Source organism: Mesocricetus auratus, unplaced genomic scaffold (genome assembly GCF_017639785.1).
Source record: "Mesocricetus auratus isolate SY011 unplaced genomic scaffold, BCM_Maur_2.0 Super-Scaffold_100676, whole genome shotgun sequence".
Classification (NCBI taxonomy): domain Eukaryota; kingdom Metazoa; phylum Chordata; class Mammalia; order Rodentia; family Cricetidae; genus Mesocricetus; species Mesocricetus auratus.
In genome coordinates, this window is record NW_024429266.1 from 11,783,850 (window position 1) to 11,800,653 (window position 16,804).

At 43.9% G+C, this 16,804-nt stretch overlaps 1 long non-coding RNA gene across 1 annotated transcript; it reads right to left on the bottom strand.

Moving 5' to 3' along the window:
* Positions 1-13,203: 13,203 nt before the first annotated feature.
* Positions 13,204-16,471, bottom strand: LOC121136866. Its single transcript, XR_005874041.1, has 2 exons — positions 16,392-16,471; positions 13,204-14,063 (listed from the first exon to the last, which is right to left on the bottom strand). It is a non-coding gene; the product is annotated as an uncharacterized LOC121136866 (long non-coding RNA).
* Between the last annotated feature and the right edge of the window lie 333 nt (positions 16,472-16,804).

Below are 16,804 nucleotides of genomic sequence, written 5' to 3' on the forward strand. Positions count from 1 at the left end.
GGTGGGGTCTCACTATGTTGTCTAGGCTATACTTGAGCTTGATGCCTTCCTGCCTCATCTTCCTGACTTCTAGGACAATGGGTATGTGCCACAATACCTAGCTCTAATGTATCCTTTGATAGCACATACCCAATTCTATCCCAGTTGTTACCAATGAGCATCTTCTAGTACCTCTGCTTTTGAAATTTTGAGTTCCATAGGGGTCTTTCCCATTCTTGGACTGGGGTCTACTTTATGATCTCTTCTAGTCGATCCCTCTGATTTTCAGTACTGGACACTCCCAACTCCCACCAGCTCTGAGTTATGCAGGATTTCGGGGCCCTTAATTTTACATGTCTAAGTCCGTATCACTCCAGCTTCTTGCTCTAACATTAACTCCCCCATTAACTTTTTTTTTTAAAGGCAGGGTCTTACTGTGAGTCCTGGCTGGCCTAGAACTCACTATGTAGTCCAGGCTGGTCTTGAACATACAAAGATTTGCCTTCCTTTTTCTCCCTAACACTGAGACTCAAAGACATGTGCCCAGTCCAGAAATTCTTCCCAAATTCTTTAACATGAAAGAAGCTTTTTAGTTTACCTCCCAACCTAGAAGCACAATATACTGTCCACAACAAATTCTTAATATTGAATCTAGATTAATGAATCAACGGTTAAGAGCACTGACAGTAACCCTAACCCTAACCCTGAGGACCCAGGTTCAATTCCCAGAACCAACATGGCAGTTCACCAAGTTTGTAAATCCAGTCCTGGAGGATCCACCATGGGCATTGCACACATATACATGCAATCCTTGTATACAAAATAATAAAATTAAAATAAAAAATTAATTCTAAATGCTTTAATGTTGCATGAATGATACTTTTACTTTGTAGCCGTATGGGGGTTTTTGATATAGTTTTTACCAGTCATAACTGAGTCCCCCCCCACACACACACCTTTTTTGTTTGCTTTCCTGACAGAGTAACACTATGTAGTTAACCAACTATCCTGGAACTCATTATGTGTAGACCCTGTGGCCTCAAACTCCCTGAAATCCACCAGCTCCTACCTTCTGAGTATTGGGATTAAAGACTTGCACCATCACACCCAGCTACACACACTATTTTTAATGCTAAGTTGTGAGCTCTTCCACAGCAATGCAAGCCAGGGGATTATCTAGAGCTTCCTCTAGGTAGGTGTCAATTGTAAGTAGGAACACTCTACACCAATTGAAATATAATGTTCATATAAGCAACATCTATTTTATATCCACTTTGAGGAGCCCTTAAAGAATAAAATACTTTGTCTAATGAGTAACTGCTCATTTTAATGGCTGCCTTCCAGACCAGCATAACAGTAACACTGATCTCCAAAATAAAGGTTGCTATGTAGTAGCAAGAATCTGTCAATCTCAGAGCCACCTTCCCACCACCACACTCAACTCCACAGTCTCTGCCCATCCTAAGATCCGGAAGACCAAAGCTGCTGTCACTCTTAGAGACCTTTCAAGAGTAAGAAGATGGTGGGATGGATAACTTCCCTCCTTACCTCTGGGACCTCACCTTCGCTTGGCTGTCTGGCTTCCTGCCATAGCAAATATCCTTTTTTGAGAATCACAATCTTCTTGCACTTTTATTTGTGTAGCTGGCTACATGAGATTGCATGTTCTTATCTCTCATCAAACTCACAAAATAGAGGAGGCAGACTCCTTGATTTTGAGGGAGGGGTAAGAAAAACAACCAATGCTCAATCCAAACTTAAATTGTGGATGGTCGCGCGCGCCCGCGTGTGTGTGTGTGTGCGCGCGCGCGCGCGTGTGTGTGTGTGTGTTCATGTAAGTGTTCATTCATGTGTGGGTGCATGTGGGGGTCAAAGGTCAGATTCAAGTATCTCTCTTAAAGAGTGATTTTTTTATTTTTATTTATTTTTTTTTGAGCCAGGTGTTGGTGGCGCATGCCTTTAATCCCAGCACTCGGGAGGCAGAGGTGGGTGGATCTCTGTGAGTTCGAGACCAGCCTGGTGTACAGAGCCAGTTCCAGACAGACTCCAAAGCAATACAGAGAAACCCTGTCTCGGGAAAAAAAGAGTGATTTTTTTTTAAACAAGATCTTTCACTGACTGAAGCTTGCTGTTTATGGTAGGCTGGTGTCCACTAACCCTGGGATAGATACCGGTCTCCAACCACCAGCACTGGGATTGCAACCACATACCATTCATTATGCCTGGCTTGCTTATTTGTTTGTTTGCTTTTAGCATAGTATCTGGAGATCAAACTCAGGTCCTCGAGCTTGTGCAAGCTTTATTGACTGAGCTATCTCATGGGCCGGCACTCCCACCTTCCAACTTAAATTTGTTAATGGAGACAACATCTGGTCTTATATTGAAACTCTCCTAGTGGTCATAAAGCAATTAAACAGCAGCAGGAAATTGAGCAAGACACTAAAGTTCTAAGCCAGAGAGCATTGCTGAAGTAGCTTTGATCTGGAGTTGTTCTAAAGTCTTCTGCAGAACATTTAGTCTCAAGCAAAGGTTTCAGAGCATCTATGAGTAGTATCACTTAGAAGAAGCATCTGTCTGTTGGCAACAATGACCTTGGAAAATAGAAATTTCTTCCAAATCTGAACATCTACCTGTCTAATAACCAAGCAATCCACATGGTACGTGCACAATAGCAATGCAGATATATATTCACAAAAGCCACATACAAGAATATTTCTAGCCACTCTATTTATAGCCAAAAACTGGAAAGAGCCCAAATTCCAAGCAATGACAGAATGAAAGAGAAAAACTAGAACAGAGAAATTAGCAAGGCCTCCTGCCACATACTTTACATAATGCTGCATATAAATTCAAACTGGGCAGATCTAATCTAAGCCACGAAAGTTGGGTCATGGTCATTCCTGCTGGGTGGGAAGAATAGGGAGACACAAAAGTGAAGGCTCCAGAGACCAGGGCCACTTTCATTTGTTCTTTCTGCCTGTGTTGTATTGCATACTCAGGTGTGTGTGTGTGTGTGTGTGTGTGTGTGTGTGTGTGTGTGTGTGTGTGTGTGTGTGCATGTGTGTAGGGAGGCCAGCAACCAGCGCTGAGTGACATCCTCAGGAAGGCCATCTAATCTCTCTCCATGGCCTGGAGCTCACCATTAGTCTACACTGACTGCCCCAGGGATCCTCTTGTCTTCAGCCCCCACTTCTTAGATGATAAGAGCCTGCACCACATCTGGCCTCTCCATGTGGGTTCTGAAGGTGGAACTCAAGTCCCCATGTTTGCAAGGTACAACTCGGTTTTACGAACTGAGTCATTCCCCTGCCCTCCCATCCCCATTCTCCTTCTTGACTGAGGTGGAAAACATGGAGGTAAATGCAAGAATTGTATCTTTCTGTATGGATGTTACATTACAATAAAACTTTTACTGTCTCATACACACACACACACACACACACACACACACACACCAAAGTAATAAGTGATGTGTCATATGACTATCACCACAACTACATTTCTAAAAATACCTGTTAAAATATGTAGTGTTTGATTCTGTTCTTTTTCAAACAGCAACTACGAAACAGAACAAACTGCTCATATGACCACCAACTCTAACTTCTGACAACACTACTCCATTGGCAGATAGGAAGGGCCTCAGTGAGGAAAAGCAGAGCAAGAGTCAGGAACTTTTGGATGTAGCTTCTGACCATTGGCCCCACTATGACGGGAATAAAATCAACATGGAGAGAATACCTGATCACCTGAGTCTTCAAAGCCAGTTCTATCAACTGACCAATGGGGACACTACCGAAGAAAATATTTCTTTCTCATCCCCAGCAACCATTAACTACCTAGAGCTATTCAGAGAGAGGCGGAGCCTTGTGAGCCTCTCCCTCCTCCGTGATGGAATGTTGACAACAGCTATGTCATTCCCAGAAAGCAGTGTGTCACATACAACACTCCACCCCTTCCTTCCTTCCTTCCTTCCTTCCTTCCTTCCTTCCTTCCTTCCTCTCTTCCTCCTGCTCTTATATTCTTTCCACTTCCTCTTTCTTCAGTGATGTTCCCTGTGTCTTGGCAGGGGTCCTGTTTCTGGATCATCATTGTTTAATCCCAGCACCTTGATTATTTATCATTCTCTGCACGTACCTCTGCCCACTACAGAAAGAAGCTTCCTTGACCAAGCCTAAGGGCAGCACTAACCTATAGGCATAAATATCAGCACTTAGAGGGCAATTCAACAGGCATATCATGTCCCTTTAGCACAATAACACCAACAGTTTCCTACAAGGGCTGGTGACCTACACAACCTCAGGCCATTGACAATGTTCATGGTATCAGATGTGAATTCTTGCCATGGAATGGATCTCAAATCTATTCAGGGTGTGGCTAGTTACCCTGTTGTTGCCTTAAAAAAGGAAACTTGGAGAGTAAAGTGTGATATGAACTTCCTTTTTTACACTTTTGAACTTTACAACTTGCTTGAAAAGAATTACTTTAAATCGCATCTTCAGAGGAATAATACAACTTAAATTTTAACACCAAAATTTTGAAATTGAAGAAATAAGGATGAAAAACACAACTTGGCAATGCAATAAAAACTGCTGAAAGTGTGTGCTTGGGTTTTCACAGGTAAGTGGCCTTAGTCAGCTTTCCTAGGAACCAACTAAAAGAGAGAGTCAGTGGTGATTTGGCTCACAGATCTGGAGGCTTCCACTAATGACTGGCCGTGTTGTTTTCCGGCCAGCAGAGACACAGTACATCATGGCGGGAAGGATGTGGTAGTTAGAGAAAACTACTCACCTCAGAGCCAGGATGGGAACAAGAGGGAGAGAAAGAGGCTGTGGGTTCACAGTCGCCTTTGAAGATGTGCCCTTCCCTTCTCAATCGCCAAGATCTCCTGTAGGCTTCACCTCTTTGTGGGTCTGTGCTTCTTCAGAAATAGATTAAAATATAATCTGAAAGTGCAATCTGCACTTTCAGGAGGAACAAGTTCACACACTGAATCATTTTCGGGGAGACAGAAGCGGGAGAGAGGGAATAAGATGGGGGGTGATAGCGGTGAAAATCAGCAAAGCATAAGGCTACACACAGAAGGAAAATGTCATAGTGACGCTCACTATTCCAAAAAAAAAAAAGAAAAGAAAATCAATGTAGAGTGAGAAGAAGAGAAGAAGAGGGAAGCATTTTACCAGGCAGGTAGACGCCCGCAGCAACCACTTCTTTTTTTAGTACATTTTAGTAAGTGTGCACGTGCCGTGGCCCAGTGGTGCTAAGAGAGCAACTTGAGGAGTCAGTCCTCCCCTTCCAGCATGTGGGTCCTGGGGACTGAACTCAGGTAGTCAGGCTTGCTGAGCTGAGCCTTTACCAGCTGAGCCAGCCAGCCCCTGACAACTTATTTATCCAGGCATTAGAGGCTTTGGGCAAATGTGGCAACCAGAAAGCATTTTAATAACAGGAATGCACAGCACGAATTATGACATCATCGTTTGGCCCTCTAATTCTCCTTTGAAATACGAAGCTCTCATGTCCCTCTCAGTGCTCTTTATGGTCACAGAAAAACACAAAGCACACTGAAACCTTATTTTCTAAAATTGAGCTGTACAGACCATAGCAGCCCTCACACAAGGCGTAACGTTCTGTTATAACCAGAACATTAAGTAGTGGGGGAGCACTTGTCGAAATTTTATAGTCTACTCAGAAGCTTATCAAAGACAGAAATGAACCTGGAGCAAACGAGCTTATAATGCAGTGCTCATTAGGTTTTGTGAAAATGGCTGTTTAAATTCCCAGAGGAAAGTCTGTCCATCTGGCAGACATGACAGCAGAGCAGGGAGGACCAGATGGGTTCGGGAAATGGGTCATTCCTGGCAGAGCAAAGAACACTTGAGGTAGGATTGATTTTTGACACACCACCTGAGGTACCCACGACAGACCGTCCACAGCCCCACTGCACCTGTCCCCGTGTGCAAGAGTTAAAGCATTAAAGGCCATCTGGTGGCTAAATGAGAAAATGACAGTTCAGATGGTTCTGAGGGTGAGTGTGTGGAAAAAGAAACAGGCTCTCCAATTCAGTCAGCTTCACTTGCACGAAAAGGCATCTTAAGTGGCTGAAGCTTGGCCATAAATATCTCCTCCAAACCCTGCTGCTTCCTCATCACCGTTGCCAGGATCCTCCGTCACGCTGTCACTCTCAATCAACACAGTTTATCTCCCTGAAAATGTTATGTGCAGAGTGCACCCCTGCTGTATGTTAATAAATGATCAGAATCAGTCGCTCAGAGGCGCTAGGGAGAGCCTTCTATGGGTACAGAGCTTGCTTTACAAGCACGAGGAACTGAGTTCGGAACCCAAGCACCTACATAAAAGATGGCTGTGGTTCTGTGTGCCTGTAATCCCAGCACCAGGAGGCAGAGACAGGAGGATCCTTAGGTCTCTTTAGCCAGCCAGTCTAGCCAATCATGGACTCCTGTCCATGAGGGACCCTACCTCAGAAAACATAGTAGACAATGATAGAGGAAGATGCTCATTGGTCTCTGGCCACTACAAATGCATGCACACCTATACATGTACACACACCTGCACACACACACACACACACACACACACACACACCTATATATCACACAAAGAGTCTTGGTAGTTAGTGGAAAATCATCCCTTTGCTCCAATATCATCTGTCATTGTTCTTCAGAAACACAGTGGCAATGGACTACTCAATACAAAGGCAAATACACATTATGTTTCACTAGCATTTCATGAGAAGTTCATTCATTACAGAAAACCATTCATCATTCAGTCTTCTTGATTAGCCTTTGGAATAGTTGCGATGATTAAAGAGTAGCTTTTAAATTCAGATCTGTTTTTCATAGAATTATAATTAGTGCCTTACAAAGGGAGACCTTTCTTTATTCCCATGTGACAACCCAGTGTGACAAGACATTAGAAAGAGTAGGAAAATATCTTTGAGAAAGAGTTTCTGGGTGACAACACCCCTCTCCTTCGGCTTTGATCTTGACTTCCCTGGCTGCTGACTCAGTGAACCATTCTTCACCTACCTGTCATTAAAACAAGCAGATTGTAATGGGAGTTCAAAGATATCGTTTTCTTCTTTTGCCACTCATTTAAACCAGCGTTTCTATGTAAAGTAGCATCAAAAGCAAATTTCTCCAGCTAGACTGCAGGATGTGAACTGGAGAATGGTTCACAGGAAACTCCAATCTACATCTTTGGGAAGTCCAAAAATGGAACGTACCCTTCCCCTCTCTGTTCTCTGTAACACCTGCAGACTCAGTGATGGGGAGCCCTTTGATCTTTGACCTGTTTCTCCAAGCTGACACATTTGGAGCTAGTTAGGAACCACTGTAAACCCTCTTACCAGACCCATTTGCCACAACGCTCAGTTTGCCTAGACTAGTTGAAATGTGTCAGGTACACATAAAAGGATGGTTAGAAACAGTGACACTTCTACTCCACCCCCTCAAAAACATCTTCAGAAAAACGTATGACATGTGTCTAAGAAAACCTTCCAGTTAATTGGATCCTGACATTCTGTTCCCGTGTTTCTTCCTCCGCTGTCAGTGACGAAGCATCAGAAGGTTGTAACATCCCCAGGAGAGGAACAAACTGACAATGAGTCCCGTCAGGAAGTATGTAGCAGGATGCGATGCTCGGGAAAGGAAGCACACCACTTCCGGGTAAGCACCGTGACCCAGGTGCGGTGGTACACACCTGCGATCCCAGCACTTGGGAGGCTGAGGAAAGAGAATCAAGAGCTGCAGACCAGCCCGGGCTACAGCAAGACCTTGTCTCCAAAAAAAGAAAGAAAACATGAATCAGACCCTCCACGTCTCTCTTCCATGTATTCTTTATGTGAGTAAGAGAAAAGACACACAGCACTTGCATTTAGCTTTAAAGGACATCTGTGTGCGGTGGGTGTGCGCATGTGCCATGCATGTGTGGAGGTCAGAAGATAACCTCAGGCGTGTCAGCCCTTGCCTTCCTCCATGCAGGACGGCTTCTTTTTCATTATTGCATATATCAGACTAGCTGGAACATGGGCTCCCGTGAATTCTCTTCAGCTCAGGGTTCCTGGCTCCAGTCCATCATAGTAGGGGGCTCACAGAGGCGGGACTGGAGGAGATGTTCCTGTGGCATCCATGATGGGGATCAGACAGTGAATGGATGCATGCTGGCACTCAGCAAGCTCTCTGTGTTTCATTCAGTCCCAGGCTCAGCCCCTGAAATCGTGCCACCCTCATCCAGGGTATGTCTTCCCACTTCAGTTAACCCAGTTTTAAAAATCCCTCACAGGCATGCCCAAAGACCAACTTAATCTAGACATTCCCTCACCGTGACTCCCTTCCAGCGCAAGTCAACAATCAAAACTGACATCCCTTTCCACTTGAACATTTACAAAACATCTATTGCATAACAGGTTTGAAGAAAAGGCCAAACACAAAGAAGAGATCTTGCTTTGTTTTAGGCAGATCTCATGTGGTACAGGCTGCCCTTGAATTCACCACACTGAAAAGGATGACTTTGAACTCTTGATCCTCCTGCCTACACCTCCGAAGTGCAGGATTTACGAGCACACACCACGGCACACAGATGGAAAATGGCAAATTTGTTTGTAAGATCAAGTGGGAACTGGGACTACGGAAAGCCAGAGGAGACCTCAGTAAATGAGAGATGTGTTAGAGAACAGAACGTTCAGAACAACCGTCTAAGTGCATCCACGGGCAACCAAGGCCTGGCTGGATGAGGCCAGTTAAGTCTGTAGATTGTGAGCCAAATCTTTTAAAAGAGTCATTCTCTGTGTAAAGGGAAGCTTTTTCCTTGAGAGGAGCCTTCCCGCCAGCCTGGTTCTAGAGCCGCATCAGTCCCAAATAAACACACAGGAGGCTATATTAATTATGAAGCTGTTGGCCTTGCTTGTTTCTTACTGGCTAGCTCTGACTTAAGTAATTGCCCCATAATTGTTAATCTAAGTATTTCTCTTACCGGAGAATAGTCCCGGGCTTCCTACTCCATGGCAATTACATCTTGCCCTCTTGTGTTTCTCCTACCCAGAGTCCTTCTGGACTCCTAGTCCCTCCTATCTAGATTCCCTATTGGCCAGACAGTGCTTTATTGACAAATGCACAGGACTTCCCCAACATCTCCTCTTTTCTGTTTAAACAAAAAGAAAGGTCTTAACTTTAACATAGTCAAATTGTATATAACAGAACAGTTATCAAATAAGAACATAGTTACAATATTTTAGGAAGATTTAAAGAAAATATCATCCATCCCATCCTTGTGAGTCCAAAGTTCTATATGTAGCTTATCTTTTATCATAACTAAGGAAAACTATAATTATAACTATCTATCTTCAACTCCATCAAAGACCACAGAAGGATAATATATAAACACTAGGATTGACAGAGACATCTTACTGCCTGGACAGTCACCCAAATTTCCTCTGTAACGTTGGGGCATCCATCTTCAGCCCATAGGCCACAATGTGTCCAGAAGATTTCTCAGCAAAGCAGGAAATTTCAAACTGTCAATCTGCATTAGCAGTCTGTTAGTCATTTTTCTTTGTCCTGTAGAAAGTCTCTTAGACTCTTTCATGAAGCAGGAACCCTGTAAGACTGAGTTCAGCAATCACTTTCCTGTGGGTCCTGCATGTCCAGTTTATACAGCAACAGTCAAACAGTCTAGGCAAGACTTTTAATCTTTTAAAAGAGTCATTCTCTGGAGAGCTCATTGCCCAACTAGGGACACAAAGGCAGGGTTGAAAGCAAGAAGAGAAAGAGCATGGATGCAGGGTCCCAACTCCCTGGGTAACTCGATCATGACAAAGTTGGACATAGTCAGGGGAAGGAGGTTTTCCTGGGCACCGGTGTGTTATCTAAGGCCTTCCTTTTTCTATCTAATCTTGTGGATCAGGTATCTGATTCAGGAGACAAATCCATTGACATTCATAGTTAATTTATAAGCTGTGAGAGCTACATTCCTTGTTCCTGAATTGTTACGTGGCTTTATATGAGTCTCACAAATGTTTCTCGGTTGTGAGAAATAGGGAATTAAATCTTTTCTTAAAGACAAGAGTCACCTTTTGTAGCCTGCCACACTATCCTGTAACTCACCGTATAGCATGGACTGGACTAGAACTCACAGTAACCCTCCTGCCTCAGTTTTCTGAGTGCTAGCATCATAGGTCTAACCCACATATAACCAAATCTTTGATATCATTTTATTTTATTTTGCTCTTATTATTGTGTGTGCAGAAGCCAGCAGAGAGCTTTCAGGATTTGGCCTACGCCTTCCACAGTGGGTCTGAGAGATCGAACTTGGATTGCCAGGCTTATGTGACAGGGGATTTTACCTACTGAGCCACCTTGCTGGCCCAATGTTGTTGTTGCTGCTGCTGCTGTTGTTGTTGTATACAATAGATCCAAGCTGCTGCTTGTCTTGTTTTATACGTGTAATTCCCGGAACTCAGGAGGATTGCCATTAGCTTGAAACAACCTGGGGCTTCACAGCAAGTATCAGGGTGGCAAGGGATAGAGAAAGAAGGAAGTGTTGGGGGAATGACCTTTTGCATACTGGTTGCTGAAAAAAAAGCTGTTTTGGCCAATGGACAGGCAGGATTTAGCCAGGCAGGAAATCCAAACAGGAGTAGAAAAAGGTAAGAGGTGGAGGCAGAGAGATGCCATGTAGCTGCTGAGAGAGCAAGAGGTCTAGGTATCACAGTAAGCCAAGACAACGTAGAAATACACAGATGAATAGAAATGGGTTAATGATTAAGAAAGAGCTACCCAATAAGAAGCCTGAGCCACATACAAAAATCCATCAATGTAATCCACCATATAAACAAGCTGAGAAACAAAAACCACATGATCATCTCACTAGATGCTGAAAAAGCCTTTGACAAAATCCAACACCCCTTCATGATAAAGGTCTTGGAGAGATCAGGGATAACAGGAACATACTTAAACATAATAAAAGCTATATACAGCAAACCAACAGCCAACATCAAACTAAATGGAGAGAAACTCAAGGCAATTCCTCTAAAATCAGGAACAAGACAATGCTGTCCACTCTCTCCATACTTCTTCAATATTGTACTTGAAGTTCTAACCAGAGCAATAAGACAACAGAAGGAAATCAAGGGAATACAAATTGGAAAGGAAGAGATAAAACTTTCACTATTTGCAGATGATATGATAGTTTACATAAGTGACCCGAAAAACTCTACCAGGGAACTCCTACAGCTGATAAATGCTTTCAGCAAAGTGGCAGGATACAAGATCAACTCAAGAAAATCAGTAGTCCTACTATATACAGACAGTAAGAGGGCTGAGAAAGAAATCAGAGAAACATCACCCTTTACAATTGCCACAAACCTTGGGGTAACGCTAACCAAACAAGTGAAAGACCTGTATCACAAGAACTTTGAGTCTTTAAAGAAAGAAATTAAAGAAGAAACCAGAAAATGGAAAGATATCCCATGCTCTTAGATAGGTAGGATCAACGTAGTAAAAATGGCAATCTTGCCAAAAGCAATTTACAGATTCAATGAAATCCCCATTAAAATCCCAGCACAATTTTTCACAGACCTTGAAAGAACAATTCTCAAATTTGTATGAAAAACAAAAGACCCAGGATAGCCAAAACAACCCTGTTCAACAAAGCAACATCCCAAGGCATCACCATCTCTGACTTAAAGCTCTATTATAGAACTATGGTCCTGAAAACAGCTTGGTATTGGCACAAAAATAGACAGGTAGACCAATGGAATCTAATCAAAAACTGTGATATTAACCCACACATATGAACACTTGGTTTCTGACAAAGAAGCTAAAATTATAAAATGGAAAAAACAAAGCATCACAAAAAGACAAGCATGGTGTGTGCTCACTCATATATGGATTTTAGGCATGGATCAGGGGAGTGTCAGCGTACAACCCCACTGCCAGAGAGACTGGGAAACAGGAAGGACCCTAAGAGAGATGCATGGTACCCCAGAGAAGGTGGAATGAGGCAAGATCTCCTGAGCAGATTGGGAGCATGGAGGGAGGGGAGAGGGAGCCAGGAAAAAGAGAGGAGGGGAGAGGAGGCCATGAGGGAGCAGGAAGATTAAGTCAGGGAAGAATAGAGGAGAGCAAGAAGAGAGATACCATAAGAGAGAGAGTCATTTTAGGTTTGAGGAGAGATCTGGCACAAGTGAGATTTCTAGAGATCTACAAGGATGACACCAACTGGCAAACTAAGCAATAGTGGAGAGGCTACCTTAAATGCCCTTCCCTGATTACGAGTTTGACAACTACCTTATATGCCATCCTAGAACCTCTATCCAGTGACTGATGGAAGCAGAGGCAGATACCCACGGCTAAACACTGAACTGAATTCTTGGAAACCAGTGACAGGGAGGAGTGGTGAGCAAAATGGTCAAGACAGGACTGTTGAAAACCACAGAAACAGCTGACATGAACAAGGGGGAGATCTTGAACCCCAGACTGATGGCTGAGAGGCCAGAATGGGACTGATCCAGACCCCTGAAAGTGGGTGTCAATGAGGAGGGCTATGCAACCTAGGGAGCTTTGGGTAGTACTCCAGTATTTATACCTGGCACACAAATGGACTTTGCGTGCCCATCCCACAATGAGGGATGCTCTCTCAGCCTGGACACTTGGGGGAGGGCCTAGGCCCTGCCCTGAATGAAATGACAGATTCTGGACATCCCCCATGGAGAGTCTCAGCCTCCCTGGGGAATGGAGTGGGGATTGGGCGGGGCAGGGGAGGGAGAGGGAGCTGGAATTGACATGTGAAGCAAGCTTGTTTCTAATTTAAATAAAAAATATAAAAAATACTCAACAATAAAAATGTTAGAAATTTTTAAAAAAAAAGAAGCCTGAGCCGTCAGCCAGCAGTTTATAATTAATATAAGACTCTGTGTGTTCGTCTAGGACTAAATAAATGGCTTCAGGACTAGGTGGGACAGAAATTTCCATTTACAAGAAAGGAAGGGAGGGAGGGAGGGGGGGAGGAAGGAAGGAAGGAAGGAAGGAAGGAAGGTAGGAAGGAAGGAAGGAAGGAAAAGGTCAGGTTTGTTTTGTGGTGTAGTTCAATTTTTGCAAGTATTCTAGTCATAGGACTTTGGTACTTTAATTGCTATTTGGTACTCTCTGCTATGGATAAGTTTAAGGGAACATTTGGGGAAATGAGCTGTGAACTCTGGTTTGACATAGCTTTGGGTGACAAATAGAGAAGGCTGACATCTTTATTCCAAATTCACAGCGAATGCTGAATCAAGTCACTACAGTGTCTGGCAGGGGCAAGGCATTGCGCTGTGTTTATGAGAGTGAGCTGGACACATCTGAAGCCACCGCCTGCAAAGTCTGGCTGATATTCTGAGTAGTCATTTATGACGCCCATAACAAATACTAGGAGGTTTAGGGCCAATAATGTTCTGGGCAGACACAAACCAAGACAAAATGATTAGTGAGTCTTGACTCATAAAGCGCTAAGTGAGAATGGTTAAACAAAAGCCCACTGATGAAGACGTGAAAAAAAATGAGTCTTCCAGGTGTGGTGGCTCACACCTGCAATCCCAATACCTGGGTGGCTGAGGCAGGAGCACTGTGGCAAGTTTTGAGTCCCCCCTGGATTACACAGTGAGTTCCAGGCCCCATGCTACAGCGTGAGACCCTATTTCAAAACCAAAACAAAGAAAGGAAGGAAGGAAAAGAGGTTGTAAAGGCCTCAGAAATCTGCCCTTGAAAGACAGATATGTATATTCTGTCAAAAACACATGATGCCCAGGAAGCCATGGCGTCTCTCTAGCACGCTACTGAAATGCTGGAAAAGAACGCATGCAAGGAAGTTGCATCCTAAGGCAATTGCTAACCCCCACCCCCGCAAACAGGCAGTTGATAAAGGATAACTCGTCATATTTCATCAGTTGCATTCTCCTATGCCAGAAGACAGGTTTTCTTCAGGACTCGAGGATTCGTCTCCTCACAGGGCTTTTGATGAGATCAGGAGCATCAGTAGCAGGTCTAAACGGGAGTAGGTAGGTTCAGGACTTTCTGACTCCATGAGGTCAATTCCTGCTCACCCATGAGACATAGTGATATAGGTTAATATCAGTCTGGGATACACAAGAGATGCTGGTTTGAAAATGTCTCTGATGGGTAGAAAACCTACTATATATCCATCCATCTACCCATCCATTCGTTCTCCTTCCTACTATATATCCATCCATCTACCCATCCATTCATTCTCCTTCCTACTATATATCCATCCATCTACCCATCCATTCATTCTCCTTCCTACTATATATCCATCTATCTACCCATCCATTCATTCTCCTTCCCACACCCACCTCTGTCAAACCCCGAGTCGGACAATTGCACCCCAAGTTTACACAAAACTTTTTATTGGCTTTGTTCTTAGAGGAAATGTTGGGTATAATTCACGCAGCTACACATCGTATAGACCCCTTTTGACGTCACTGTTAATGTCACCTTGATTAAGAACCAAAGAGCAACACAATCATTTTTCGGGGGGGGGGTTCTTCTTTGTTTGTTTTAAACCTAAGGTCTTTCAAGTTAAGTTTTAACCCCATCTCATGAGAAACTCTCTGCAATCGCCTGTGTCAAGCCCAGATAACCACCAGCTTCACACCTTGGATTCTAAGCATGTGAATTAAAGTAAAGAGTGTGGGCTGTCGGGGAACTCTTCCCCACCTGCAGAAACCACAGTCTAGATAAATCTTTACCCAGAAAGGAAGCATCAACTTTGTCTGAAAAGTAGATTGGCCTAATGGCATGAGAGTTCTCTGAAATTCCATTTCCTCTGTAATTGCCAAACACAGCTGTCCAAATCTCCCAGTTTTGGCTTTAAAACTATGTTAGCAGCTTGAAGGCAGTTGCACACCTGTTAGCACAACTATGGAGTCAGAAGGATGGCTTGAGCCAGAATTTGAGACCAGCCTGAACGACACAGTGATAACCCATTTCAAATAGTGTACCGCCGGTATTAAGGTGAGGTCGATAGGAGGTGTGATTGGTGTGTTTTCCTGTGGAATATGCAAAACTACAAGGGCTCTTGGGATTACTGGTGGTTTTTCTAACCTTTCCTAGAAGGATGTAGAATGGGTTTACCAGAAGCCTGGGTCTGAAAGCACTTGTCTATGAGGCTGGGTTGTTTAGGATTTCTTCTATGGGAATCTTCGAGAAAAGCAATTTGGGAGTTAGAGGTACAGTTCAGTAGAAGAACATTTGCCTAGGATGCACAGAGCCCTGGGTTCAATCTCCAACAGTAGGGAGATCAAGCGAGAGTGAAAACGAGCAAGAGAAAGACAGACAGATAGACAGAAAGACACACACACACACACACAGATTTTTTTTAAAAAGTCAATTTCTGAAATTGTTCAGACTCCAGGAGAGGCTGTGACTCAGAGAAGTTAATTAAATGCCCTGTAAAAGTTTTTACAACCACGCTTTTGAAAAAGTGCCTTATGTATTTCCTTCTTTCTCATTCCGGAGACATCCATAAAAGCTCTGGGGACAGGGTCATTCTACCCAAGTCCTGCCAGAGACAATTGTAAGAAAAGAAGCTATCTAGTGGGTCAAGAGGAATAATTATCCCGCCTAAAAATAAGTCGAGTCTAAGGGGAGAAAATGAAAGGCTGTAGAGAGAAGGTGACCAGCACTTCCTCTCTGGCCTCCTTTCATCACTGTGATTTACTCTAATAGCAGCCTGTCACTTCAAGCCAGATGATTCAGTGGCCTGGCCATGGCTTTCAGAGCGTTTCATCTGTGGCCATCCATCCTGCCTAGGAAGAAATGGGTACTTAGTCATGCAGAGAAAAGCTAGAACCTCCTGACCCGTGATCAGCCAAAAGACGTTGGCGCTTTGCTTCTACCTGCACACAGGAGCTGAAGGAGTCAGACCCGGACCTTAAGGGGTATAGTTTATTTCTGATGGCCCAACAGGACATACACAAACTGAAGCGTGAGAGTCTACCGTCATAGCTGCACCCAACCTGTGCCCACCACTACCTTCCCCAGTAGGAGTGTAGGGGAACAGTTAGCTGCTGCTTGGGGCAGGAGAAGTGTGAATTATGAGGTCACCATACAACATTTTTCTCCTTAATTAAGAGGAAGCACAGCATTCTCTCAGACCTATTTTCTGATTGAGTCAGCAGACCCCACCTAGAATCTGACCTCTTTGAGCAGATAACCACAGAAAATGACTTCCGTGCTGGTGTCCACACACTGCTCGATGTCTGCCTGGTCCCAGTGCTGGACCCAGGCCTCTTGAATCAGAACTTTTTGTCTGCTCCTTATGACTTCTCCCTACAATCTCTAACTCAGCCTGACCTCTAGCCACAGCACATGCCTTCATCTTTGCTCTGCGTGCACACAGCTTACCTTCTGCCCAGTTCATACTCTTCATGCTTGGGCTCCTGGGCCAGGCCAATCCTGCCAATGTGAGGACAATGGAAGCATTGTTAGTCTGAAATAGCCAAGCCCAGAGTTCATGATTAATGAGGAGGGACAACCCAAGGTTCAGTGAGCATGCAACTGTTCACATGTGGACTTAAGGCTGACTGCAAGGCCATTCATTTCCTTATTACATAAACAAGCTTCATAAATCATGGGTATTCAGACTCTAAAAGGTGACAGACTTTACAATCTCAGAACATACAGAGCATATCCCTTAAAAATGCGTGTTTGCTCCCAAGGCAGGATTATATTGTTACCTCTTGCTGTGCCAACAATGCCACGTGTGCCCCAAGGACAATAAGCTCAGTGTTCCTTTAGGACCCGAGTGCTAGGAAGCT